This window comes from Vicugna pacos, chromosome X (assembly GCF_048564905.1).
Source record: "Vicugna pacos chromosome X, VicPac4, whole genome shotgun sequence".
Taxonomy (NCBI): Eukaryota; Metazoa; Chordata; class Mammalia; order Artiodactyla; family Camelidae; genus Vicugna; species Vicugna pacos.
Genome location: NC_133023.1, coordinates 37,542,789 through 37,569,730, shown reverse-complemented (window position 1 = coordinate 37,569,730; position 26,942 = coordinate 37,542,789). Strand labels below are relative to the sequence as shown.

Genomic DNA, 26,942 nt, shown 5'->3' with positions numbered 1-26,942 from the left:
CTGTCTGTGTAATACCTGGGAACAATTTATTCCATGTGATGCCACCCCCGTCTTGGTAGTAAACTTTTTTTTTATTGAAGAGGAAGACTTTTAGGCATGCCAATTTATTTAATCGGATTTTTTTCAGATGACATTTGAAGATTTTTCAAGTTTTTATTTTGCAGCTTGTAGGCAGGTTGGGATTAAAGGACAGTACAGATGTGTGTGTGTGTGTGTGTGTATGTATGTGTTTGTGTGTGAGAGAAAGAGAGAGAGAGAGATTTGTATTGCATATATGTTTGTGTGTGAGTGGCTCACGTTAGAATGTGCAGTAAATGCAAAAGTGAAATCTGCAACATAGCGCTCTTGCCCCCTGACCACTTCCTAAAGAACCTGCCATGTGGGCTGCAGGCTTAAAGACTTATGCTTAGATCCTCAGGATGGAAAGAGTCGGAGTCCCCCACCCCCGCCCCCTGCTTCGTGGTAAAAGCCTCCAGCAGACCTAAAATTATAAAACTGGTTTACTGCTGTCATGTGAACTCAAATGTTCGGTTAGCCTCCGTTGTAAAAATTTCAGCAAACAATTACAAAGTTTTAAATATTTGGGAATAGGACCAGCGCCTTGCCGCCCCTTAAAAATAATCCTGCAACTTTCTCCTGTACGGAATCCAATTCTTTGAAACCATTTAGAACGTGCATTCTGATCCTGAAATGTACGAGTTATAAAGGAAAAAAAAATGTGAGCTTGTCAGATGAACTACAATCATCAGTCTAATAAAACTGAGTCACATCCAAATGGGCTGCACTTACGCTACCCTCCCATTCTGGGGAAAACGTGGCTGGGGGAGGCAGGCTGAGTCATCACCTGGTTTGTTTGACATACGCTTCCTTCCATAAATTGGGAATGGCAAGCAGCACGATGTTCCGGGCTTGCCTCGGAGGAGCTCTTGCAGCTTGCACGATCAAAATAGGGCCTTTTAGGTTTGAAGGTTGAAACGGAGCCCATGTTTTGGCTTCAGATGTCGGGGGAGGGGGAGATACCGACAGACACAAACAAGGAACAAATGTAAGTACCGTTTTGGTGGGGAGGGGGGGTGTCAAAAGAAAAAGTGAGGGTATTTACAGTTGAATTTTTCCTTGGACATAAAAAAGATTTAGGAAATAAATTGAGAGTGTTAAAATGAAAATAAATTGGTAGCTAGTTCACTAAGTGGGAGCTCATTTACTTAACAAGAACGGTCTTGATGTGAAAAGTCCAAAATGATTATGCGCGAGAGAACGAAGAGGGAGAAAGAAAAGGGGAGAGGAGTGATGTGGTACTCACGGCACGAATTTGTCCTGACAGTGTTTAATTTTGCCTGATGTATCCAACCATTTTGAGAGAAATGTATTTCATGGGGAAAAAAAAAACCACTTTTTCAGGGCAGACTTTGAATCTCCTTTAGGGGTATTTTGAGGGGCAGAGAAGAGCTGGGGCTTGTGTGTCTCCCGTATTTTCCTACCGTGGCTTTGCAAAAAGGCTCACCCGGGTTTTTTTTTTTTTAAAAAAAAGAAAGAAAGAAAGAAAGAAGTTTAGAATGTAAAAGTGTTGGGGAGACCGGAGAGGAAGGGGAAGGAGGAGGAGACGACCTCTAGCTGAAGTGGGTTTGTAAACTCAGTCTCTGCTTTGGGATTTTTTTTTTTTTTTTAATATGTGCCCGCCATTCCTCTGATTTCCATCCTGGCTTGCTTGTGGCTTTTTCTCTGTCTGTGCGAGGCTCGGGTGTTCCCTGTTTTAAAGCCGGAGTTGTCACAGTCTGGGCGTTTTCTGTTTCGGCTTATGGCTTTTTTTTTTTTCTCTTTTCCTGAATGAGTGTCCTTTGTGTAACCCCAGTAATTCAGAAATCCTTCAGTCAGAGGGACTGCCCTGTCATGTGACTTAGGTACTAGGTGCAGCCTGCAATTGGTCAGCAGCTAATTGGCGGGTCCCTATAAGAGGTCCCGCTTTGGGCGTCCGGCCACTCTCCTGCCTGGGCTGCTGCTCAACAGGAACCGGGGGGGGAAGGGGGGGGTGCGACGGGTCCAGTGATTCAGCCACATGTGATAGATGACCAAGGGACTACTTCCTTGGGGTCCGCACATCAGTGGAAGACACCCAAACCGGTGGTGGCTGACTCGCTCAAACTCTGGCTCCCCGAACTGGTAACTGTCACTTTAATATAGCTTTACTGATTAAACTCAGAAAAATGCAGCTAAAAATCTTTGCCAGGAACTTGTGTGGACTTACTCCCTGTTCCCTCCGCCCCCCTCTTCCCCCTTCCCCCCTTTCCCACCCTCTGTTCTTATTCGTTTTGTCACAGGAATGAAATGCAGATAACTCTTTAGAAAACTTTTCGTAGGAAAAAAAAAGCGCCTCGTGTGATCTGGAACAAAGACATTTTATAATCAGATTTATCAAGCTGTGAAGAGGGCGTTTTAGCCAACGGAAGCAGCAGCATTCTGTCACCAGGAAATACTGCTTTATCCAGAATTGGTAAGTGTAAAGTGGCATTGCTCCCTAATAGATATCATATGGTGTGTGTGGGAATTGTAAAATTGTTCACAGACCCCTAACAACTGTGTTGAACCAAAGAACATATAAACAGAGTGCGGAATTCTAAAAAGGAACAGCCCAAGAATAGAGCGTACAGGCTACGAAGAAGCCAGGTAATTTAACAAAGATGAGCTGAGCATTACCAGTTCAGCCAAATACATGTACTACAGATAGTTGGGTCCACCCCCCTCCCTTTTTTTCTTTTCATGAGGGGAAAAAAATAAAGATGGGTTGTTTGGTAGACTTGTGGCATTAACATTCCATGGATGTAGATTTCCATTTAGTCTGAAGAGTATGTATGCTAGATATTTGAAGGGATGCTTTCAAAATTAGTCAACTGGCCCTCCTTTCCCTCTTTCTAGCCAAGGAGGTCAAGAATTTAGTTAGAACTGTACAAAATGAAAGCTGAAGTAATGTATCGGAGCAATTTCCTGCTGATTGTGAAGGGCAGATTAAGATGGTACGAGATTTTTTTTTTTTGCATTTGTGTCGTGAATTTTAAGATTGTTCTATTTGATTGCGTTAGTGCAGCAAAAAGGTGGTTCTTTCTATATGGTTCATTTTGAGAGACATTTTGAGAAATCATGATCAGCCGTTTTTACTGGTCTGCCTGTGTCTCTCTTCCTCTGAAACCTTAAATTCAGTTTTCTAATCTGAAATCCAAACTGCCCCTGCGTTTAAATTTCCAGAAAAATACAATAAACCTTTGAATAACTGCATTATATACAATAAATTCTTGTTCGTGAACTGTAAGGAAACACAGTTTTATATTAGGCATTGAGTGTCTGATGTCTTGATTGGGCTTCTTAAGAATGATTGTGTCGGAAAAGTTGAATAAAATAAGAAAATAAAACTAGAATGATGGGTGGCTACCTGATTTTTACCAGTTTCTTATTGGTCAGCAGAAGCAATCATGTGATGTCCACTCACAGAAACAGATGGAAACGTATTTTGTTCTTTCACTGCTAGCAAACATACAGGCAGTTTTGCTGCTTGCCCTATATGAATGTGACTATATACAATTAAAACTGTTCTTGATAGAATTGTAAGTGTGGGGCTATGGAGGACACAATGTTATCTATTTACTTTTTAAAGTACCTTGTTTCAAACTGAAAGTTGAATCTGCATTTCTGACTTTTGGTTTTCATTCTGTTACTTTTGAAATTTTTCAAATCTTTCACTCGAAAGGGGAAAAGTGTATAATAAAAAACAGGGGAACAATTCTCCAGTTTATCTCATTGGCATGAGAGTGAGATGAGAGTGGAGGGGAGGAAAAGCAATCTAGTGGCATCTGTTAACTGGTCTTTTTTTTTCCCCCTGTTTATATACTTTGAGAACTTTTAAGATTATTTTTCTCCAACTAATAGCTCTCAGGACTTCTGTATAAGTATTTATTTTCAAAGAAATAGATAAAAAAGCAAGGTAAGTGGGACCATTAAGAGCGGTTCCTCCAAATAAATCAGGTTGGTGATCCAAACTTGTTAATATTCCAAGTTATTTGACTTAATTAAGATGTGACTGAGGATGTGGGAAAATGCTACTGCTTTCCTTGAAGTGTATGGATTTATTGGTTTCAAAGTCCTGAAGACAGACAAATGGTGACAAAGCATTAAGATATTTACAGGTAATTTATATCCGACCGCTAGTGTGTGTTCAGTGAGTCACAATTATTTTCAGCTCTGTGTTTCAGGTAAATACTTAGGAGAAACGTGATGGTTATAATCTGTCTAAACACTGCCATGCTTAATGGAAAAAAGGCTCTATCGAAATTTTAGGTTTTACTGATCCATGTAGAAGCCATTGTTTTGAATGGTGAAAAGATGACAAAAGCAGATTGAAACAGTAAATGCTGGAGAATCTATTCCAGAAGCATTCCTTTAGATCTTCATGTTTTCAATTCTGTGTTCTCTGATGTGATATCAGTTTATTAATTTTTAAAAATACATGTGCAATCAGTAACTTACTTAGCATTGCCCTGAGTTCTCTGCTACAGTTATGGAGAGATATTAATATTTTTGTATACTTTATTCAAAGATATTAGCAGTACTCCCGTGTCTTTGTCTTTGTGGGTGTGGAAAGCTACAAACTGAAGGGACTCAGGTCAAGTGACAGAGCTCAAAATAATTTCTCTGCAATAGTACTGATATTTGCATATTCGGGAATATAAACTCCTTCCCCGTTGGGCTGGTATTTCAAATTTTTCGTGTGGTACACAGTTTGGCCCAGCTACATTTTTTTGAGGACTGGATATGCATGTGTGTACATACTTGATTGGAAGGGGGAACTTTAATCACCAGCGAAACAAGTGGTTGTTTGTCAGACCCTAGATCAGCCTCACAGTGTTGTTCCTATGACAACTGAGGGGTTGGGTGTTGAAATGTAGCTTGAAGTTCTTGCTTTGCAAATGTCATTCAGACCTCCCACTACAGTCTCATTGAGTAGGAGGATAATGAGAAGGGGAAAAAAAAACCAGGAAGCAACATAAATATCTCTGTTCGTTTCATGTCTTCCTGACTCGCCTTTGTGTACCGAGCACCGTGAGAGTGGTGAACTTAGGTCTTGAGCAAGGCGATCCTTCGGGAGGAAATAAATGGAAGCGGGTCAGAGAAGTTGGGGGAGATAAATAACAACATATGGGGGTAATAAAGAGGCAAGAGAAGTTAGCTTCCATGAGTTTGTGCAAATCCTTTAGCCAGTGCGGACCAGCAGTGCAAACATCTTGATCCGGTTACTGAATAGCTCTCTGAGAGCTGCAGGTTATTTCCTTAAATGCAATGTGGGGAAAATTCCTTTGGTAGCGGAATAGTTTCCCACTTTGGCATTAACATTTATTCACCTCCCTTAGACTGACTACAGAGCGGACTGTATTCTTTCAGGGTACATGTTTTTAAGTCAGTTATTTAGCATTTAAAATCATAGCTTGTCTTTCTTCCATGGGGGAACGATAGGGTGGTATTATTATACTAGTGGTAAAACTTCAGTATGTTACCCTATAGTCAATGGTTACTCTTAAAAACCCTCAAACAGGTTTGAGACCTGTTGTTTGTGGAAAGGAACTGGTTGACGGAGAATCTTAATGGCGCACTGTATTTGGTGGGGAAGGATTCTTTAGATAATATTGAGGTTAATTACGCAGTTGTGGGTTTCCATGCCTGAAAAGCTCCCTATTTTCTCCTGCTGGATGGCTTTGACTGTTTACTTGGCCATTAGCATGTCCAGAAATTAAAAAAGAAGACCTCAAGGGGTTTTGCCCCTTTACTTACTATCTAGGTCCACCATCTCTTCTGAAATCCAAAAAGGTCTGAAAACCAAAAGGTTTTAATGTAAAAAAAAAATTGATAGCAAATCCTGACCTAAATTAATGTGAAGCTATTTATTGTCTTCATTTATCCCACTTTGTATGATGTCTGCATGTTTTATGGTAGAAGTTATTAGCGTGTGTGGTCATGGAGTGCTGTACCAGACCCCCACCCCCGGAGTTTTATATATAAATATAGAGACAGAGTTAAGTACCCTCACTTTATATACACTGGAGAGAAGCTAAAAGGATGTCTGTATATATGGAGAATTGTCCATGAAAAGGCCTCAAGCTTCAAAATATATCTATATTCTGTAGCTAGAAGATTCACCCTATTATCTTTAGAAAAGAATCATCATCATTATCAGCCTGAGTGTCAGGAGGGTTTGTAGACCTCTAATTACGGGTATACACTGAGCTCTTGTGTCAGGCACCGGACTAAATGAGTCCCTGGCATCCAGGACAGTGTCCGGCACGTGGTAGAGACTCAGTAGATATGTTTTGGGGAGAAAATGCTTTTCATACATTAACTCATTTAATCCGCACAAAAGCTGAACAGGGTCTGTATGATTATTATCCCCATTATCCATGGAGGGATGAGGTGATGCAGCTTACCTGAAGGGTCAGAGCCAGGAAGTTAGAGAAGCAAGAGGGGAAAGCAGATGGTCTAGCTGTAGTCCGGCTCTTAAGGAATCGACCTCAAGTGTGAGGGAGGCCTGGAGACATGGCGCTGGAACTCCTGACTGAGTCAGAGGGGCGTTTCAGCCTTTCATTCCTAATCATGACCAGGGGCCTGTTGTGGAATGCTTCTAACAAGGTCTCCTGGGTGGGAGGGTGGGAATTCCAGGGCTCTGAGAGGCTCTTAATCTCTGGAGAGGTTTCGCAGCATTGATCAGCAGTCAGCTGTCAGCCTGGCTTTTTTTTAATCTTGAAAACTTAAGATGCACAAAGTAACTCTTTGCCCGGCCCCAAGGAAATTATCTTGAACAGTGGGAAAAGTCTTTCTGTAGACATTTTTCTGGGCCCTGGACCCAGCAGGAGGTCTGGGCTCTGAGGAGGGCCTGGGTCCCCTCACAGGGAGCGAGCTCCATGGCGTGGGAGCCACACTGGGACACAGCAAGGGCCCTTTGGGGGAATTCTGGAAGCCTGTGGAATTAGAGCTGCATGATCTTCTAAATCCACAAAAGGTTACTTTTAACAGTACTTCGCAAAAAAAAATATGTAAGATGTCTTCTAATAGTTATGTATTTCTAGGCATAAACATTCATTCCAAGCTGACAGCAGCCTCCCCATTCTATTTCCCAAATTCTCTAACTGTCTACCCTGCTTAATTGTTTTTCTTCGCACTTACCTCTGTCTGCCATATTGTACGTTTTACTTATTTATTTATTTGGCATTTCAGTCAAACACTAGCAGTGATGTTATCTTGGAACAAATTTGAGGGTCCTAGATTTATTTCTCTTTGATCTCTATATTCAAACTCATTCCCTCTTGTCCATCACAGATTGTTATAAATCATGATTTTGTTTTTCTGCCCATTGCATTGGGTTTTTCTTGCTATTAGTTATCATTTTTATGTTCACAACTATGAGGATTTCTTTTTCTTAACCAAACTGTTTTGATTGTGCAATCAGAATTTGGAGAATCACTGTCTTCATTCAGGAGAGGACACTTAGCCAAGTTTGAATATGATCCTTTTGTATTTTAAAAATCAAGATTGTAAGTTACTAAGCAGAACATGCAACGTAAAATTCTTCTATGTTTTATGAACTAACCTTCAATTTAGATACGAAACTGGGGAACTATACATAACATTTATTCCAATGAGACCATCTTAAGCCCACATGCTTGCTACCCTTTTCCTTTAAAAAATTAAAAAAAATATAAAATGATTGTTCTATATATTATATTAAAGAATGTAAGTGATTTCATCTTGGACATTTCCTGGCTCAAGTTCTTACATTCTCAACTGTAACCTCTTGTCTTTCAGTCCTATATTTGTTTTAGTTTATACATTCCAAAGTATTTAGGATCATATAAAATATAAAAATGTTTAAATGCATATATATTATTAACTGTAAATAGCATCATCATGTAAATACATCAGTAGAGTGCTCAAAGAGTTGACTTTCTTTGAATTAATTCTTAAAGGAACAGGTTAGGTGCTTATAGAAGTTGAATAGAATGTGCTTTTGCAAGTCAATATAATAATTGAGACATTTTGTTTTTCTTAGTTATATTTTAATAGCAAAATAATTTCTAGTTGCTTTCTTCTGAGTGGTTAATCTAATTAAGTATTAACATACTTAAAAACAAAGTGTAACTGGTTACTTTCAGGTGGAAGAGGGGGTCATTGATTATGAAAAGCAAGCTAAGGTTTTATCTGAAAGGCTCTTCCCTTTCTGCCTTGGAAGAGTTTAATTCTGTTTAAGCACCGAGTCCACTGAAAGCCCATGGCTGGTGGTGGTAACAGAAGACAGCTTAATTTCCCTACCTTTCCAAAAAGCAGATGGATAAAGACTTTTAAAATGAAAATCCATTGATTTCTCTCAATGAGAGTTTGTGTAATATATAGATAAAGTGAGGCAGAGTTGCCCTCTGCTAGCTGCATAGGCTATCCCATTTATTTCCCTAAGCCCCAATGAATGGAGCATCCTTACTAGCTCACAGGGCTGTTAACATGAAATAACACAAGTAGAGCACATGCTGTGGTCCCTGGACTACGGCACCTAATACACTTGAATTCCTTCCCAGAGCCTTTCAGGACAGACTTTAGTCTCAAAGCCTGCAGCTCCATCCTAAGTGATATGTTTTTTTTTAAATTTTGTTTTTGTTTTTGTTTTTTGTTTGCTTTTGACAGAGGTACTGGGGATTGAACCCAGGACCTCGTGCCTGCTAAGCACATGCTCTACTACTGAGCTACACTCTCCCCCTAAGTTATGTGTTTTTCTTTACATCAGATGAGGCAAGACAGTGATGATGATGGTGGGTGCCCTTTATTGTACACTTCCCAGTTGTGAGAGCTTGTTTAAATCTCTTGACAGCCCATTGGTACAGTGATGGTGCCCATTTCATAGATGAGGACAGTGAGGCCCAGAGAGGTAAAGGCATATGCTTAGGGCCACTCGGCTGATAAGCTGTGGAACTAGAATCTAAATCCCAATAGGATGTTGCCAGTACAGATGGTGAGTACCTCTGGCAGCAAAGCAAAAGTTGAGTGAACCTGAAAGTCTCAGAAATGGTCTTCTCATTTCTATTTTGCAAAGTGTCGCATCTTCCAGGCCTGGCCCTCTCAATATTGAAATACCAGATTGACTTTGTCTGCTTCTTATTTCACAGATCAGTGGGAGCAGTTTTAGTCAGTTGTGTTTTATGAGTTTTAATTAGGCCACTGAAGTCCAGGAGGGGAATTCCTTGTTTTCAGTTGATCTCACACGCTTAACAGATTTACTCATGGAACTTCCCCTATTTTTTTTTCCTCTAATGTTTTCACTTGAAAGTGGGGGCGGAAGGGAGAAGTACGTGAGAATTTGAGTCCTAGGGATGCATTTTCATCAGCCTTTCTGGAGACTCTTCTACCTGGTATAGAATCAGTCCATCAAAAATAAAATGAGTAAGGATCAGTAATTACGAATATGTTCTCCTTTATCTCCATCTTGTTCTGGGCGCTGTCTCAAGGGGCAAAATTTCTAAGTACAGATGTATAAGAAGCCATCCATATGCATAAAACTCTATGTTTGGATGAGGGGTTAATTTTCAGAATACTGGAAAAAGAGGTTTCACCTTGAGAATGTCCTCCCCTTTCAAATGTGGGTTGAGGATTTGGCTTTGAAGGCAAGGGCAGGCTACTCCAGCCCATGGGTTCAGAGTGCTTAGAAATCTCTTTTAAAAATCTCCTGATCTTGGACTGAGCCTACCTGTAGGAGGATCTATTAAAACATACCTGTCTTCCTTTTTTCATTTGTTCATTCATTCATTCATTTATCTGTATTCTTGTGTAACTCATTCAACGCCTACCTGCAGACAGATGAAAGAAAGGCCGAGCTGAGGGTCCATTAGGGGAAGGAAGAGGAGGAACTACAAGCTCACTCTTTGTTCCTTTCACCTCAGTGACTCCATCTTTTATTTGATCCTTTGCCATCTTGGAGACAAGGCACATTTCACAGACTGACATGCATAAACGTCTTTAAGCATCTTCCTTTGACAGCCGATCTTCTTTTTTTAAAAAGTACGGGAAAGAAAAGGCTCATGACAGGAAAATAAGGCCAAGAAATGGTTTTCTTTCTCTCTCTCTCTCTATTTTTTTAATGGTGGTAGAAGGGCTCATAGCAGGGAATGTGTCAGTAAAGACGGTCTAAGAATTCCCCTGAGCTTTGGACTCATTTCTCTGTTTGGAGACAATTAAGAGACAACAAAGGCCTCTGCAATGTTGGCTTGGAAAATAATTTTTATATGTGACTTAGTAGGAATTTAAACCTGGGCGTTATTTTCCATAGCTTTTGGAAAACACGTGACTAACCATCCAAGTTCGTTGTAACAGCACAAACGTAATGTGTTTGCTGATACTGGGCTGACCACAGCAACAAAGGCAATGAAAATGCTTTCCCTCTTGCAGCATGAAATGTGAAGTCACCATCAATAGTAGGTATACATGGCCCAATGGAAGGAAATATGAATGTGGATTTAAAAACAAAACCATTTAGAGGGTCTCCCTCTAAAAGGAGGGCTCATTATCTCAGGGCGCTTCTCTCTGAGCAAGATCAGATAAGGACTGACTGGGACAAGCTAGGTTGATAAAGATAGTAAATTTCTACCTTTTCCTCCATCCTGTCTGGGAGCCATACTCTAAAAAAGATTCTTCCTGATCTTCTACCCTTGGCTAGCAGGGAAAGTATAAAGAAACATTCCTCTCTCCACTCCCCCCACCCCGACCCCTGCACAGTTTCTCTGAATGCTGGAGAAATGATCACTTTCCTTCAGCTCCTGTCCACCTGGCCCGTGAAGGATGGGGGATTTGATAAGATGTTAACAAAAATTGTCCCAGGTGCCAACTGGACCTCACAAGCTCATAGCGGAACAATGAACAAAGGTGTCATGTGGGAAATGTTCATTTTAAAGCAATGTATTGCACACCTCCCATATTCCAGATGGGGTTCTTGGTCTGGGAATACAGCAGCGAGCAGGGGCCCTGATTGCATGTGGTGGGGAGGTGAGGGGATGGAAACTGACAAATGATCGAACAAATAAGTATATGCCGGGCGTCAGAAGGTGCTAGAGAGAAAAATCAAACCTGATCGGACAGATAGGGAGTACCCAGGGGTCTGGGAAAGCACTGCTTTATCCAAGGCTGACAGAAAAGTCCTCTCTGCTGCAATATTCGTGCAGAGCCTCACCCGTGGGAAGCGAGGAGCCAGCCATGCGCGTATCTCGGCAAAGAGGATTCCAGGCAGAGAAAACAGAACCATTTGCAGTGGAGGTGAGAGCAAGCTTGGTGTGTTCAAGGGACAGAAAAGAGGTTGGTGTAGAACAGCAAGCGAGGGGGAAAGTAGTCGATGAGGTCTGGGTGGTAGTGAATTGCAGATCACGTAGGGCCCTGTGGGCCATAGCAAGAATTGCTGGAAAGTGGGAGATGATAAGCGAAGGGATGGAGGATGGGGTTCCGAAGGTACGAGTGATTTATGTAGGGATCCTGGAGAGTCCAGCCCATCGTGCCTCATACCCAGGTGGTGTACAAGTTGCGTAGGGCTCTCTTTCAGTAAAACGCTACTTTTGTCATTTAAACAATTATGGAATGAAAATGTTGGTAAAGAAAGGTAAAGCTGAGGTGACAATTCCTTATCAGCTAAAGATCCAAAAGTGGGTCATTTTTTTCTGTCACATCTAATCCTCAGAGGCTCTGTTTTCTAGCAATAGCAAGTTTTCTAGCAGTGGGATGCTTTGATTCAATTTATACTTGTCCCAAACTCACTTTCCATGGGGAACATCTGCTGATTTTACCCTCAGTGATAGATGGTTTAGACGTTTGAACTGCATGGTTTTTTAAGTAAGTCTGCCTTTAAAAGTGTTTTGTTTTGTTTTGTTTTGGTAGCGCCTAGTTTTATGTTCAATCACTTGACAGATTCCCTCTTCTAATTCTGGAGGAAAATTTACTGTTTGAACATTTTACAATTGGAGGCAAAAAGAGGAGAAGAAAAACGCAGTTGACCGGTTGGGAAGAATAGGATTGTATCTCCTTTTTTTCTTTAAATTTGTGTTAAAAACACTTTTGCAGTTCCTTAAAGATAGAGTTAATTGCTATAAATGGATTACAACCCCTAGTCAGTCTTTCATTGCCATAATCTGATATTCAAAGTCCTACCTTTTGTGTAAGGTAGGTACAGTTTCCATTTTCTGGAAGTTTACATGTTAAGAGACATCACATCAGTGAGATGAGACACAGAACGTATATACACATCGTTTTATCGACATAGGACCATGAAACCAGGTCCAATAACATACAGTTCTTCACAGTTACTCAGTAGCTACTTACAGGTATTGTCCAGGTTTCTCTTATTTTACATCATCTGAGACTTTGTATCTAATTTTTATCACCTTGCCCGACCTAGCCTGACTAGTTAGTTATGCATTTGGGTTAACACTCATATTCTTTTAGCCAGGAACCCACCTGCAGAAAAGAGTTAATGGTTTTGTCATTTATAGTTTCGTTCAACTGGACCGGATTTCCTCCCCGCCTCTGGCTGAAACTGACTGAGAGAATGACAGTTTCACTTGTGGGGAGGAGAAATCAGCAATTTGGGAACATGGAGGGTTTCGTGGAGGAGGGCCTCGTTTGCTCCTTCCCGTCCTCCCCCTCAGGTAGGACCTCTGCGTTGGGCGAGGGAGTGAGAGTTCGCCTGTCAGGAGGAGGCTGACCCACTTGGATGAACCGCATTGGGAGCTGAGAGAGGATGATGTAGACATGGAGAAGGAAGGTTGTAGGGGAGCCTCAGGGTACCCGCACATCTCTCTGGTCCTCAGCCCAGGTGTCCTTGAGCCCTGGCCGGATGTCTATTCCTGCTTATCTCCTGGGAGATGAGGGGTGTGTTCCTGATTTACTGAGCAAGGAATTCAGGAATGGGCATTCAAGACATCGTCTCCCCTCCTCTCTCCCTGCATACAGCTGTCTTAACTGAATCTACTTTCTAAGTGTAATATGCAGAGGAAAACACACGGATTACCCCTAAAATCATGTGTTCTGTTCGGTCTTTCCTCTCAGGCTGATCACATCTGATGGTCTCCTGGGGCTTGAGCCGTTTTGCCCCATGTGCCCTGGGGATTTCCCCCTTTCTTCCCCCATATAAACAGGCAATTTGTTGCCCCTGGTCTCAGACCTTGATATTTCTGCTTTTGACTGGCGTCTATTCTGGTACGATTGTGTGGTAGCTGGGCACTGCAAAATGAGTCAGTTCCTGCAGTTTGGTTACAAGTTCTCAAAAAGTATTTCAGAATGTGGATGTGGTCAGCAGAGTCATTTTCCAGGCATCTCAAAGGAAACCCACATCAACTGTAACAATTGAGCTGCGAACCAATGGCCCTGCACAGCAGAGCTCAGCCTGCTTTTCCTCAAAGGAAAGCCTGTCGTGGTCCTCAAATCTAGCCTCCTCTCCAGACCTTAAAGGAGAATTCTTCTCTGTGCCTGCAAATCACATTTTAGCTGTTACCATTTGCAGAAACAATGCGGTGGAGGTTTTCAGCCTTCATCACTTTTGGAATGTGGGCCCAAGTTTGACATCAAAGAATTATTTTTGTGAAATGAAGTCTTACAGAATAAGAATGTGATTAGTACACAGTGTGAATTGGAGCTTAGAGACAACCTTTGGTGATTTTCAGCTAATGCACTGAGGAAGAGCTAAAATGGTTTATGTTCTACTAGAATATATGGAAAGAGAATTATTCTGTTTACTCATTAAGTTCTGAACCTAGTAGCAATACTGATAAAAATAATTAAGTTCTTTAAAAGCTTTAAAAGAATTTCAAGCTCGTCATACCATTGAGAGAATATTTTAGCTCAGCATAGGTTTTAAGAAATAATCACTGTGAATCGTTTATTCTCTTGGGCCCTCATGAATTATGTAAAATTTTGATTGAGTTGTTAGTTACCAGTCTTGGACCACCCATTAAAACTGATGGAGTTTTCAATAGTAAGAAAACAGACAACATAGGGAAAAAAAATGGATGAATGGATGACAGACACTTCACTAAAGGCGATATACAAATGACACATATGCACATGAAAAGATGTTCAACATCATTAGTCATTAGAAAAATGCAAAGCAAAACGACCACTCCACACCTGTTTGAATGTCTACACTTAAAAAAGCTGACCACCCAAGTGTTGGCATGATTTTGGAGGATTGAGAACTCTCAGGATACATGTAGGTAGAAACATAAAATGGTACCAACATCTTGGAAGACAGTTTTGCAGTTTCTTAAAATGGTAAACATACACCTACCATTGGATCCAGGGATTCCACTCCTAGAGAAAAAAAAAAAGCATATGTCTGTATGAAGACTTATAGATGAATGTTTACAGCCATTTTAAAAGTAATGGCTAAAAACTGGAACCAGCCCTGACATCCATCAGCAGGTGAATGATCACCAAATGGTAGCGTATTCATACAATGGGTACAACTCAAAAATGAGAAAGACTGACCTATTGATATAGGATGTAGTCAACAGCACAGATGACCTTGCACTCAGTGAAAGAAGCCAGACCAAAAAAAAAAAAAGTACATACTGTATGATTCCATTTATATGCAATTCTAGAAAATGCAAAGAAATCTGTAATGCCAGAAAGCAGATCTGTAGGGGCGGCAAGCAGGAGTGATTATAAAAGAACACGAGGAAACATTCGGGCTAGTGGATAATTTCACTACCTTGATGGTGGTGATGGTTTCGTGGGTGTATACATATGCCAAAAAGTATCAAATTGTATGCTTTAAATATATGCAGTTTATTGTGTGTTAGTTATTCCTCAATTTAAAAAAAAACTTTAAAAAATGAGCCATCATTGTTACAGTGGATGGAGGGGTTTTAAAGTGCTCTCATCTGGCAAAGGAAAGACGTAACATCTCTTAGGAAAGAAAATGCCTGGTGAAGTTTTAATGGTCTGGGGATAGAAATAGAACCTTCTAGTACAGATGAGAAACCACAGTTAAGTGGTGAACATAGTAAATGTTACCACTTTAGTTCCTCCTGTTTACAAGGTGTGTAACAAGTGGTTCAGAAAATTATCTTGTCCAGCACTGCGGGAGCAGCCACCTGCCTGGTTGGTTAGAATTTGCACTTAAACACAACTACAGTGGCACTCACTGTCTGATGCGGATTAAAGCATTTGGAGCAGGATTCAGATTGCAAAGACAGGGAAATACTACCTTCATGTTCCATCATTGTCAGAGAAGTAGAATGTCTTCTATTTGAATTCATAAAGTACGTGCATAAGCCTCATTTTGTGTGGTCGTCTCAGTGATCCCATGATAGTTGTTTGCCTGGATCACAGAGCCCCCATCATCTCTGGCAGAGTTGCCATTCTTCCCCAGGCACCTTGCTGCTTCCCCAAACTCATGTCATTGAGTATTTGGCGAGGACTTTTTGCTTACCAATTTGTTGGGCGGTCCCTTCTATTTGCAGATGAGGTGTTCATGGCAGTGATCCCCTCTAATACTGCTTCCCCATCTGTAAATAGATAAGGACACAACCGCAGGCATCACAAGGTTGTTGCAAGGGTCAAAGACTCGGATGTGAAAGAGCTATGAGCGCCGGACAGTACTGTATACACAGCGGGTGTTGACATTCACTATGTGAACGCCTTCATCCGGCCTGATGACTGATGGCACGGTACTGAGCGAGTGGCTTTGTTAAACCAACAGGGAAACATGACAGCTTATTTCCATCTGTTGCACTAGGACTTCCATCAAGGTTGCCATGTTTCATAATAAATGAAATCTAGTACACTGGATTATTTTCAATTCTTCTTTTAAAGATCTAAGCAGTCATTAGTTTGGCCCAAGTGACTGAAAGTGGTGGCTTTGAAAGGAGACAAAAATAGAGCTAAAAGCAGGTACCATTTGAGTTTACTCAGCCAGGAAGACTGGCCCATGCCTGGCATCCCTTTGCCCCTTGGCTGTGTTGATTGACATCCCTCTTCGTTCTTTCTCACTTTCAGTGGCCCTCTCTCTCCTGTATCCCTCTTCCTTTTTACATCCCTGGTTTGGGGGCAGCTGTCTCAGCAGAATTCTTGACAGGTCTGTTGTCACCCAACTTCTCCCCAGCGTACATGATACACAGTGTGGGGACCAGTAGAACCTTGAGTACTGTCTAGGATGGCATTCACAAAACACATTTTCAGGAGATAGGAAAATAAAAATTCCACGGTCCAGTAAGTTCAGGAAAATCTGGGTTGAACATTAAAGAGGTTTCTTTCCTGCAGGACTTCTCAGAACCTTTCATATTTGTATTGAAACTTCAAGAGGCACATATGGTGCATTTGTAACATTTCCCAAATTTAATAGATTCAGAGAACTGTGTGGGGGTTTTTTGTGCGCGTGTGTGTATGTGTGTGTGAATCATCTCTTGGTTTAATACTTCAAAGAACACACTTTGGGTAATGTTTTGTAACCTGTTATTTGATAGATTGGTAAAATGACAGTTTTCCTAAGAGTTTTCTGTCTGTCTCCACTGGCACGTCTGAGGTTTTTGTCTAAGGATGAAACCCAGTCAAGGGACTATCTATTTTGTTTGTGTGTGTGTGTGTGTGTTTTTCACCGAATTCTCTAGATTCTGCCCTTTTAAGTACCTTCATTGATTCCATCCCTGACTCCGTGGCCCGTCCTGGCTTCCATAGGGGCAGACGAACAAAAAGTGATGATGGACATGAGAGCTCCCTCCCATCAGCATAGGGTTTGCATTAACTTTTTAGTGATCGCAGTAGGAGGATGAGTTTGCCCTCTCAGCATGAAAAGGATTCTCACCATGTGGAGTGTGGTTTTACAGTTTGTTCCTCAGACTCCAGAAAGTTTAATCAAGATAAGACTTGGAAGACAGAGCGTGTCAGAATGACTAGCAATTGTCGGTGAGAAATTTGAACAGTTTCCAATGCCATTGCCTATGGGCTAGGAATGGGAGGCAGGAGAATGAACGTGGGGTTCGGGACGTTGAGTCGGGAAGGGGAGCAGACAGTTCTGGGCTTAGGAAACTTGGATCATTCCTGCCTTGTGACATCTAACCGACAGGATCTAGAGACACAAGCTGGGTATCCCAGGAAGGCTTGGTCCTGTGGTTCGGATTGTTCATCAGGTTTTGAGATTGACTCTTCCTCTAGAGTCACCATCTTACGTCTAGTGTGTTCCCATCAGACGGTGAGGGTTCCGCTTCATTTCTGAGCTCCTTTATACCCCGCCTTTTCTCTCCATGAGAGGATTTCTCTATTCCTTTTTGACTGAAAATTAACCCCTGCAGCACATCACCATTTATACTCTCCCAGATCACCTGCCACCACACACACACACACACACACACACACACACACACACATTCTCTTGTCCTCTTCAGGTCAGTCCCTTCAAGGTTGTACTATCCTTTAGTGCCAAGTCCCTCTCCTGACTTCTTTCTCCACTCATAGAAAGAGGAACCAGATTTCCCCCATGTTACTTACCATCAGTACAAACAGTAATTTTGTTTCTGTCATTTTCCCTTTCAACCTAGCGATAAAGTTTGCTGCTGCTGCTGCTGCTGTTCCCCACTCCCCAACCCCGCAGAGGAAGAAAGACTTCCTTCCCTCATCTCTTGACTTTGCCCAGGCTGGTGAATAATCTCCCCTTTCTCTTGGATTCCAGGTGCTCACCTTTTCTAACTTTTTTTTTTTAAGACTCCTGAGAGTCACTCCTCCCATATCCTTCCCCTCCCAACCTTCTGGTTTTTTCCATCTGATGAACTTCTTCTTCTGCCTAGTTCATGGGATCCCCTTGGAGCTGTCGCCCCATTGATGAGTGCCTTGGGGTTGTGATGGGGCTCTGGGCTTCTCTGCTACCCCTTTTTGGCTGTGTTGACCGATCATCGCTCCTCCCTGATCTTTGTCACTTTCAATGGCCCTCCTTCTTCAATATCCCTTTTTCCTTTTACATTTCAGATGACTTTGGTGACGATCTCAAAAATTCATCTCCCATTGTAAGCTGCAAGCTTGATCTTTTGATCTTTTCTTATGTTATGGTTTTGAATCTGATTTTTAATGAGATTGATAGCATTGCTTTAAACACTTAACATTTGTTCTACAAAATCGTCCATACCTTTTCAAAATTCCCCAGATCCCCAAATCCCAAAATGATGCATAGACGTAGTCCAGCATCAACTGAGAAGGAGAGAAGAAAGAGGTGAAAAATCAAGGCTTTTCATGGCCCTTAGTTTGTATATTGTGTTATTACCACCAAGCAACTTTTGGTTTCCTTACGTCCAGTTGAAGAACCAATCACACATCCACTGGGTGGCAACCACTCTGGGGGCAAATACTTGATTGTGTAGGTTAGGACTTTATGTTGCTGTCTTCCATTCTCTAGAAGTTTACAAATAGCCAATTACCCCCCCTCCTTTTCCTTCATTTAATACGTACCAGAGCAGTCGTTATAAATCTCAATTAACTTTCCCATTTTCTCTTTGTTAGTTACCCAAGTAGAATTCACATCTTCCTCCTGTTCCTCTTTGCTGTCTTTTGGGTGTCGTATCTGCTAGGTCATCAGGTAGTATCAGAAAGGCTGATACATGATATCTTTAGCCCACCATCCTTTTCTAATCATTTTTATTAGCACCTCCAAATCTTCACACTTATCTCTTAGCGGCCTCCCCTTGCCTTCTTTGGCGGTATGAGCCATTTACGCAAAGAACACAATTTTAGAAATCAACATACGACCATTGACCTCATAGTAACTGAAACCCAATGTGAACGCCTGGTGGATATCAAAGATTCGGGGAAGAGGCTTCATTTGATCACAGTATATACTTCATTTCACAGCCATCACAGGCAGGGGAAATTGCAACAATGGATGTTCCCTTTGTTCTTTCTTCTCTCCTCTTCTCCCAACCCTTCGCCATCACCTGTTCAATTGTGTTGATTTTCCCCTTTCATCAGAGTTTACTTCTCTGACGAAGGAAGGCAGTTGGGATAGCTTTCCTGAGCTTCAAGGACTCTTCCGTGCTACAAAGGATTGTGTTGAAACATTCACTTTGAGACAGTGCTTTCACTAGTCCACACTTCTGCTGGGAAAATATATTCCTTTACAAATAGCTTGATCCTAGAAGCACCGACAAATATTGTAGAAAGGTACCCTAAAACTAAGATGGGACATGAGTAATATTTAAAGAGTAAAGAAATAGAAGAATTTTCCTGAAACGGAGATACTCTCCCACTGTTTTTGGTTGTTTGTTTTTTTTTTTTCCCTCAGGGTCTTTTTTTTTTTTAATTGAAGTATAGTTGATTTACCATGTTGTGTTAATCTCTAGTGGATAGCATAGTGATTCAGTTACACATACATTTATATATTCTTTTTCATATCCTTTTTCATTATAAGTTATTACAATGTATTGACTTTAGCTCCCTGAGCTCTACAGTAGAACCTGATTGTTGGTTATTTGTTTTTTGAAGTGTATCAATACAGGTGCCAGGCCCTTCACTCAGATTTCTTTATTTGACAAATATTTATTAAAAGATGACTGTGATCCAGTGTGTAGTTCCAGTGCCTGGGGAAATCCCCAACGATTGGGACTCAATCCTTACCTTCAAAAGAGTACGTTCTCACAGGGAGACTTGTTTCTAAACAAATAATTGAAGAACAATTTGGCATGAGTTTCTGGAACACAGACTGAGGGATCAGGGAGCTGGCTCTGAGTAGCACGCAGCTAAGGAGGCCTTCAAGAAGCCCCCTTCTCGAACATTCTAGAAAAGTCTCCGAGCCGGGCCCAGCAGAGTGAAGGGGAACTGGGCAAGCAAGATGCAGAGGCCCAAGGGTCTGCTCCTCCCTTATCCATCTGAGCTGAGTGAATCTTGATGGGAAGGGTCAAGGGAGACCAAGCGAAGAGTTTTATACCGTGAGAACTTTCAGTGACAAAAGGAGTTCTGTATAGAGGCTTGGTAGAGATTGTATTATAAATAAAACCTGCAATATTAGGTGTATATGATGTCAGTACCTTTAGAAAACAGCCCAAGGCTTAGAAATGAGACCAAATTTAGAAAGACCCCAGCAATAGTCTAGAATAGTAATGGGTTGATGGTGATGAAAAATCTAAGTCAGGAATTCTTGGGAGACCTGTTTTTTTCTATTATTTACAGGTTTAGAAGACAGTCGCCTTATTTTGCTAAGCTTTTTTTTTCCCACTTATCATGGATAGAATGCAAATTATTTTGTGTCTTTTTTCTCAATGATAGGAGTGCCTCACCACTGTTGCACACTGCTGACATTGGGTGAAGAGAATTTAGGAATTTCTTTCAGAGAGGGAGGGAGTGACAGAGAAGAGAGATTTGCACATGGCTTTAGTGCAATTCATTTATGTAACTTGTCCTGAAAAAGACAGTTACTTAGGTGAAAACTCTACTTTTTCTCTGAATTGCTTTTAATGAGTGAAATGATTCATATTTTTATCCGATGATTATTTTTAAAAAATTTGGTTTTCTGTTGAGACGGATTAAAGGCATGTGCCTAATTGCTGAATATTATTTTGGAAAAACTGGTCTGAGTCTGTCTTTATGGGCTGTGAGTGGTTTTGCCTTTAGAAGCTTGTTTTAGGATCTTGTGCCAACCCCATCCTTTCCCAGGCCTGTTCAGACTAGAATTATCTGGCAGGGAATGGTTTTGTTTTGTGTTGTTGTTTTGAAAAAAAAATGAGCAGGAACATCTTGGAAAATGTTCACCTCAGTCTTCAAGTTGACTTGCAGAGCAATTTACTAAATAAGCGATGTGCGAATCAAGTGACCATCAGCTGGTGTAAATGTTTTCGGTCTGTGTGGTCACAGGATCTCAGGTATGCAGGAGTTGGCCGGGCTACAACCACGAGCTGGTTATGGTGAGACCCTGGTTCCAAGCCTCTAACGTAACACACGAGGAATCCAAGTTCACAAGAACATACTTTAATTAGACACCTGTATTTAAAAAGTTGGTTTTCCCTCTGGCACAGTTTCACCCCGTGGTACCCTGCGTATATCCGTGTGCGTTTCTTCCTGGGCTACAGTTAAGAGTTAATTAGACTCTTTGTTCTTAGCCATGTGGGAGGCAGTTATTTTGTCTGTTTGTCTGTCTTTTTGTAAACAACTTCATTGAGGTAGACTTGATATACAGAGACCTGCACGTATTTAATTTGTAGAATTGGATGCTTTTAGACGTGAATGAACACCCATGATACCATCACCACAGTCAAGGTCATAGACATGTCCAGTACCTCCCATAGCTCCCTTCTGTCCTTTTTTTTTTTAACGTATGTGTAGTCAGAACACTTAACATAGATTGACACCAAGGGAGACAACTTTTGTTCACTTTTGAAGTAAACTCTTTGCTGGAGGAACATACTGCTGTGTGTTCTGTCAAATCCATAATAGAAGCTGCAGTGGTGGATTGTATTCCTGTTTGGTTACAGAAGGCTGCTGGCTACATGTGCTAAAACACGGACGTGGGCTGGAGGGACCATCTAGACACCTAGAGCCAAACTTGGCAATTTTGACTCAGGAAAGTTAACATCCTGGCAAGGCTATGAAATTGTTCATCCCTCTTCATTTACTGCCCTTACAGTGCTTGGGGTCCAATTTTTTCTCCAAAAACGACAGTTTCTACAGTTAAGGATGCCAATTACGGGGGTGGGGTGGGGGTGCAAAAGAGAATCATCCAGGTAATGCCTTCAAAAGACAGGCACGTCTCCTCTTCCTTCAGTTGAATGACCCACGAAGCAGCATTTCTTTCATTTCTATAGTGAAACTTTGATGAGAATATCATTTTATATCTATCATTAAACATCAGCGGGTTTCTTTACTTCTTGGTTTGGTTTATCGGCCACCCTTGCTCTAATTCTGGAGAGGAAGCTCTTCAAATTCTAGGTGAACGTTGCAAGAAATGGTCTTTATTCCAGTCCCAAATGGGCTTTCCAACAGCAGATGGCAGGCTTAACTTTTAATTAGTCTTTTCCTTCCTTTAAAGTCTCTTTCCCACTCAAATAAATGGTCTTTAGCCAGAATGGATGCATGTTTGTTTGTTTGTTTATTGTTGTCTCTGTTTCATTTATTTGCACTGTGAAAAGGACTTGAGCAGTGAGTACCTTGATTATAGTTCTGCCACCTGTCCCTCGGGTTTAGCTGTCTTCTTAATTATTAGATAATAGAATTATATAAATGCCATTTTCAGTTGGAACTTAATTCTTTTCTTTGACTTTGATTTGCAAATTTCTAAGATGTATTATTGGTTAATAGTCTCCGTTATATTATATTCCTTATATATTCAATTCTCTATATTTTAATAAACTTTACAATGTGTATTATTGCTTAGTGATTGACAATAATCTATAGAACAGCCTTGAATAAAAATTTCATTTATAGTTTTTTCTTTTTTTTATGACCTAGATAAATCTAAAAGAAGACGGCAAAGACCATTTTAACTTTATGGTTCTTTAGACTTAGGAAGATTTGGAGGATACTTCAGGCAAGCTTTGAGAATTAAAAATACCATTCTTTTAATAAAGATGTAGACCAAAATTTATAAGAGATAATCCTTTGGATTTTTTTGTGTGAAAAACTTACCAAACTAAACTCTTGCCTCGCTTTAATTATCAGCCTTCTTATTTATAAAAATAGTTTTACATATTTAGTTTTAGTGGTTAATGACATGTCAATTTGTGTGTTCCAAAAATGCTTTATTTTACATTAATGGTGAGACTCAGCCAAACCTGTACCAAGCAGTCTTTTTTTCCTACCTTGGTATGTACGCCCTGGCTTTTTAGGCAACGCCAATGTATACTTACAGTTGGAGTTGTTCTTAATTTATTTTAAAAGAAACCCAAGCCATCAAACAAAAACCTACTTCACTTTATAAGTCCCACCCTCCTCCTTTCCTAAGAGCTAACCACCTGGCGAAACACTATTATTATAACTCTGAAAATTAGACATCTGTGATTAGAGTTAAATCATTCCCTTGCATTTTATATTATTTCAAGCTCTCAGAAAGCCGGTCATCTTTTCTTATACTTGACACATTTTTTTTTAAACGTTACTTTTTCTGGCAATGACTGTTTGCATTCCAGCTGCAGGTCCAGTCAAACTGTGTATATACCTTCAAAGTTCTGAGCATAGCCTTTCTCTAATTGACCTTAGCTTTCCTAAGTCTTTTAGAAGTGATAGCCAAAGCATTGTAAATTCCGAAGAGGGTCAGATTCTAAAATGTGTGTGGTTGGAGCAAAGTTGCATGGTCATTTACAGTCTTAAAAGAAAAAATTCTCAAAGGCGAAAGCAGTAATTGGCTACTGCGGTCACGTTTTAATATAAAAACACCTTCTCCAAGATGAGGCCTTTGTTCTGACTCTTGCCTCTTCTCTGCGACGTCTTCTGGCCCCAGGTGTACACATGGTTCTCCTCCTCCTCCTTCAGGAATCTGCGCAAAAGTCACACTCTGACTAACTTCTGGAAAATAGCATTCCTCTATGAAATGACCGTACCTACGTGTCGAGTTTCTTTTTTTTGTCTGGTCCTTACCTTCACCATAAATCTTAGACTCTCAGTTCCACGAGTGTAGGGTCTTGGTTCAGTGTCACATCCCCAGTGCCTGGCGGGAGCTATGGAAAAGGCACTCAGTAGGCATTTCTAGGGTGAATGAATGAATCAGTGAATCAGTCAGTCCATGACGAGGATACCCATCCTCTCACGACATCGTATCATGGGAGGAAAGCTTGGAACCAACATACTGGAGAGCTGCTGCTTTGAATACCTTGCAACATGCTTTTTTTTTTGCAGTTTTCTGGTGTTTTAGACATTTGGTAAAAATACTCTATCATCCTCAGTTTATAGGGGAAACAGTATATTTTTACTGCAACTTACTTGACCTATGTGCAGCATCACTAGATTACCCAAAGTTAAAATGGCATCAAGTGAACAAAAAATGCTCCAAGGTCACAATGAAATGGTAGATTGGATTTTTGATTTGCTTGCTCATTTGTCTTTCTTTTATATATATATCTATATATACACAAATATATATAAATGTATATGTATTTTTATAAATATATAAATAAGTATATATTTTTTTACATTTTACTGCAAAAACACGCCAATTGTAGATTCCCTCACAAACAAGCATGCACGCTAAAAGGTCAAGGATTGTCATCTTTTTTTGTTTGCTGCTGGATTTTGAGCCCCTGATAAGACTTTCTAGCACTTTCTATTACTTAGTCAGTATATGTGTAAGTAAATCAGCCTAGAGGTTGGTTTAAACTTCATTCATGGGATTATTGTCCAAATGTCACTAAAAGAGGATAAGCGGTTGAAATCTCTTGATACCATTTCCATGTCAGTTTCCAGAATTGACGTATTCTCTTTCCTTCCACAGAGCCCCTTACCAGGAGGCTGCGGATCCTCCGGCTGCTGGATGTGTAGGTACCCTCAATGGCTCAGTAGCCAGTGTAGATCCTGTCTTTGGTAATCAGTAGCTACATCTGGCTACTGGGTCTCTGATGGCATCTTCTACCTTCCGTTACAGAGTCCTGAGTGCAGCGATTGGAGAGTCCTCAGTAATGCAAGCTTTACCTTGATTTACACAGAACATACACCCACCCAGAGTTAAGTTATGGGGTGATGAGTCTTCTGTTATTAGATGGAGTGGAGGACCATCAAGGTCTTGTTAATAACGAGATGTATTTGATTTCAACACCACAAAGGGAAGGAATCTGTATTATTTTATCCATGGATTGTTTGTCTCTTTTTTTTTTCCCTCTCTCTGCCCCCTGTGGAAGGTATCATTTGGTCACAAAACTATCCTCCTGTCTGTCTGTCTGTCTATTTATTTATCTGTCTATCTATAAATCAAGCATTTGGTTACAAAACTATCTACATTTATCTATCTATCTATCAATCATCTACCTACCTACCTACCTGTCTTATATATCCATCTATCTTATCCATCTATCCATCCATCCATCCATTTGTTCTCTTCATCTCTTGACTTTTAAATGGGCATTCTCAAAATAACGTGGTGATTTCAGTTTAAGGACATTTCACTTGTCATAAATACATCCCAGCAGTGCATTGTGACTTGTGGTTGCCCTTTCCCCGTGGTAGAGAATTTGAAAGCCAGAAATCTCAAATGCAAGCAGGCAACTGATGTGGAAATCATATGTGGGAAGACTGGACAGGCCCGACGTCCAGGTCTGGGGCATGAACCTGGCATACAATGTAGATTTCTGTGTTTGATGGGCAACAGCTACATTGTCTGCTGGGTTTCAGGCTACCTGGAAACATGTGCTTCATGGCGGTTTCATCAATGCTTCACCTGTACTGTTTTGGAATAGCTTTTCTAGGAGGCATAATGATCCATGGGCTCTATCATTGGACAAAATGCAGAGAAAGAACCCCAGGAGGGCTGATCACCTTAGCAAACACTGATTTTATTATGATTTTACCCAAGATGGTCAAATATCAGCCCAGGAAACTCAATGAATTGGACCCAAGGTGTAATGCTGTCCTTCCTTCTCTCTGCCTCAACTCTCAAGGATGGGTCACTCACATGTTGTTATTAATTATTGTTTGGGTTTCTGTCCATATTTCCTATGGGCCTAACCACACTGCCCGGCTCCCTCACCATCCATTCCTCCTCGTTTTGGCTTCTTGCCCACCTACGGGGGCCTGGTTTATTTTTGTTCTGTCTTCACCACAGACAGCCCCATCATTTTTGTGAGTGATTCTCAGTCTTACCAAAATCCATCTCTCACTCTGCCCAGCATCGAATCCCATCATTTGCTCCCTGAAGTGAACTCTAGAATTGAGGGAAACTGGATTTTTCTTTTTTTTTTTTTTTTTACCACTGTTCCCCATCTCTTCCGAGACCAAAAGTAAAGCAGCTTTCTTATAGAATGACAGAGAACTTGTGAAGAGAAACCACCAGTCTGCAGGAGTAAAGGAAGAAGAGAATGATGGAAAATCAGTTTACATCTCTAAACACTAAAAAAAAAAAAAGCTAAACCCTCAATTTTTTAATAATAAAAGGAATATGACTTTTAAAAGAGAAGTTGTAAACCCTTGGTTATATGAACTGGAGACTTTTCAGTAAGAAATCATGTCTTTTACATGAATATGAATTAACAGATTTAAAGTTGAAAATGAATGTAAGGAATGCAAGCAAAGTCTGCTTGTAATAGCCGATGGTAATGATATAATGTATTTTGTCACTCCCTGCTGAATTCAATAAAAATAAAGCTAATGACTTGGAGCTTTTAAAAGACTGTACTTTCTTTTTTTTACGTGTGTGTGCTTCTTGGCTTTCTGTCCACCAGTCAGTTCCATCATCTGTTCTTTAGCTAAGTCACTGGCCTCTGTGCCCAGTTAAGAGAAGGTCATTCCCCTTGAGGTATTTGACTGTCTTTGAAGAGTGATGAAAAGTCTCTGGAAAATAAGATGTAATTATCAAAGGGACCGTTTCCTTTCTCCCATCTCCACTCCCATACTTGTGATGTTCTTTGAGTCCCTTTGACTGTCATTAAAACAAGACGGTATTCACCATGGAGCCTGGTGTGAAGAACTCTGTCGTTATGTGGCCAGGTTTTCATTTCCCTCTCAAGTCTGATAGACCAGTGTTGAATTGATCCTCAAAGCAAGAATAAAGGTGCAAATGACTAGGGGGTATTTTCTCACTTTTTCTCAACTCTCACTCTGTGGGACCCAGGAAGGGATGGACATCGGTATGATGGCTCTTCTAAAAGAGTCGCAGCATCCTGGCTATATTCTTATTTTTTTTAACTTACCATTTTGAAACAATTTCAGACTTGAAAAAAGTTACCAAAGATGATACAAAGACAATGCTGGTGGGAGTTTAAAATGGTGCAGCT

The 26,942-nt window shown here is 40.7% G+C and overlaps 1 long non-coding RNA gene across 1 annotated transcript; it reads left to right on the top strand.

Moving 5' to 3' along the window:
* Positions 1–2,024: 2,024 nt before the first annotated feature.
* On the top strand, positions 2,025–26,112 carry LOC116277746 (uncharacterized). Its single transcript, XR_004187211.2, has 4 exons — positions 2,025–2,160; positions 2,319–2,491; positions 24,452–24,494; positions 24,602–26,112. It is a non-coding gene; the product is annotated as an uncharacterized lncRNA (long non-coding RNA).
* Positions 26,113–26,942: the final 830 nt, after the last annotated feature.